Below are 3,011 nucleotides of genomic sequence, written 5' to 3' on the forward strand. Positions count from 1 at the left end.
CAGCCTGTGGATGAGTCTGCAGGCGGCCCTAGTGGAGGGTGGAGAAGTCAGGCCAAAGGACAAAGCGTACCAGAGCATGTCAAGTTAGAGAGAGTATTCATGGAGATACGTCTGCACTGGCGTGGTGTCTTGGTTCCCCATCTTTGTCCCCGGGGACAAATATCTTTTTATTAAATTTATTTTTCACTCTATTCATGGGAGTGTTTTGCTGGTATGTTAAGGGCACCAGGAAGAGGGTATCCTCCAGAACTGAAGTTGCAGATATTTTAAGCTGCCACATGGACACTGGAAACTGAACTTAGGTCCTCTGCAATCAGGTTTCTTAACCACTGAGCCATCCAACCCCAAGGGTGTACCTTTGACCTTCATACCCATGCAATGCAATAGAGTCCATGCAAGGAGGAGGGAAGGGAAAGGAAGAGGGGAGAAAAGCCGGGAGAAGGTGTGTACGGCAACACAGGAACCATCTTGGCTATTCGCTGCAGGTCATGGAAGACCACAACCATGGTGATTGGTATAGTAAGTTGGTAGGTGGGTTAAAATCATCCAGCTTACCCAGTTACAGGGCACGCAGAAGTGTTAGTACAGGACCACAGCTCTTCTCTGGGGTCTCATTTAAAGTATCATGAAACTAGTAACAGCACGAATGCTTAACGACAAAGAACTGAGACGAGGAACCATGAAAGTAACCCCACACTACACAGAGTGCTGCATCTGATAGGAAAGGATAGAGTTCAGCTGGTAAGACAGCTCAGTGTGGGCTGGAGCGATGGCTCAGCGGTTAAGAGCACTGACTGCTCTTCCAGAGGCCCTGAGTTCAAATCCCAGCAACCACATGGTGGCTCACAACCATCTGTAATGAGATCGGATGCCCTCTCTTCTGGTGTGTCTGAAGACATCGACAGTGTACTCACATACATAAAACAAAAAAAAAATAAACCTTTAAAAAAAAGTCTGGGTGGGTGAAGGCATTGGCCACATAGGCCTGATGACTTCAGGTTGGTCCCCAGAAGCCAAGGAAAAGTGAAAAGAGAGAGGAGAGAGTCAACTCCCAGAACCTTCTGACCTCCAATTGTAAGAGGTGGTGCGATGACTGGTCACTTAAGAGCAGAGGGCGAAGGTTTGGTTCCCATTTAACTCCCACACCAGACAGCACACAGCCACTATAACTCCAGTAGCAGGGAGTCAGACGCCCTTCTGACCTCCTCAGGCACCTGATGCATGGAGTACATATGCACTCGGGCACACGTACACATATTTTTTTTAAAAAGAAAAAAATCGAACCTGTGTCGCTGTGGAAAGATATACCTGAGAAAATAAATTCCTGAGACTCGAATGGCAGATTGTCCACTAGGGCACAGACCAGAGTCTGGAGGAGCTGTCGCTGTTTAATTAACAGCACACACCTCTAGAAGTCTGAGGATATGAGGGATTATGACGGATGCTTTCGCTTTCAGTTTAGCATTCTTCTTGCACTCGGTCTGCACAATCGATGCCATTGTGTGAATGGCTTTTTTTTTTTTTTTTTTTTTTTTTGACAGCTCTGGGAATCAGGGGAGGAGCTTGGCAGAGGCTGCAAGGGAAAGAGGTAGAGCCCTGGCCAGAGTCCTGATTTGCTCAGTACACTCAGGCCAGCAGCAGCTGCCTCCCCTCTCTGGACCAGGGCCCGACGTGTGCTGCTGTGTGTCTTGGAAAAAGTAGTGAATTGAGGCGACTGGAGAGCTCTGCACAGCACGGGAGCAGTAATTTTTAAGGCACTAAGCTTGACCATTGAGTTGTTGGCATTTTTTTTTTTAATTTTAAAGATGTAGGGGTTGGGGATTTAGCTCAGCAGTAGAGCGCTTGGGTAGGCCCTGGGTTCGGTCCCCAGCTCAAAAAAAAAAAAAAAAGATGTATTTATTTTATTTATGAGTACACTGTTGCTGTCTTCAGACACACCAGAGGAGGACACAGGATCCCATTACAGATGGTTGTGAGCCACCATGTGGTTGCTGGGATTTGAACTCAGGACCTCTGTAAGAGCAGTCAGTGCTCTTAACTGCCATCTCTCCAGCCCCAAGTTGTTTTTTTTTTTTTTAACAGAGTCAATGGCAAACAGCCGTGGAAATAGCTTGTATAGAGTACTCCCTTCGCACATGCAGGGTGCTGGCTTTGATTCCCTAGCACCACATAAGATGGTACCATTCGTCATCCCAGCACTTGAGAGGTGGAATGGGGGAACCGGAAGTTCAAAATTGGTCCCAGTTATATAGGGAGTTCCAGGCCAGCTAAGGATACGTGGCACGCTGTTTTAAACAGAGTGAAATCAAACTCTAAACGCTGAAATCAAAATCAAACACTTCAGAAAGGTCACTTGGCAGAACTTGTCCCCACCTGCCTAGTTGCCTGGCCCTGCCCCCTGCCTGAGTCAGAATGCCTGGCCGGCGGCTTCAGATCATTCACAAAAAATCCTTCAGTTTAGCTGAACCCTGGTGTGATGCTTGGCCCTCAGATTTCCAACCTTCAGAGCGGGATCTCGGTTCCACCCCACATCATTCTCCTAAAATGATGTCTGGGTAGGTGAATCCTGGGTGGTTCGGCGTCAGCTCAATACAAGAGAGAATGAGAGGAGACTGGCAATGCAGCAAGACACAGCAAGAACGAGCTGCCCATTCCCAAAAGCCATCAAGGAAGAAGGCTGCACCCAGAGGCCGGCAGTCCTCCTCAGGGAAATGGTGTAGGGAGAGGGAGGAAACAGGTCTTTTTATTGTCCGTTCTCCACGTTCCAGGAGAAGGGGGAAGTGACTCAGATGGTGGCATCTGGGAGGGTTAAGTGGTCAAACCAAATTCCCGGCTGGACTATGGAGAGGGGGTGATTTCAAGAACGAAGTTGTTACAGTGTTCCAAGAGACTTAGCAGAGCCTTCGTGGAGGCTCGGGGATTCACGTGAGGCTCCGGGAGCTGGAGTCATTTGCCCAAGGTCACACAGCTTAAGTTTGCTGTTTTTAACAGTTCAGAGGGTCCCCAGGGCA

The sequence above is a fragment of the Rattus norvegicus genome, chromosome 3, assembly GCF_036323735.1.
Source record: "Rattus norvegicus strain BN/NHsdMcwi chromosome 3, GRCr8, whole genome shotgun sequence".
In the NCBI taxonomy this organism is placed as follows: domain Eukaryota; kingdom Metazoa; phylum Chordata; class Mammalia; order Rodentia; family Muridae; genus Rattus; species Rattus norvegicus.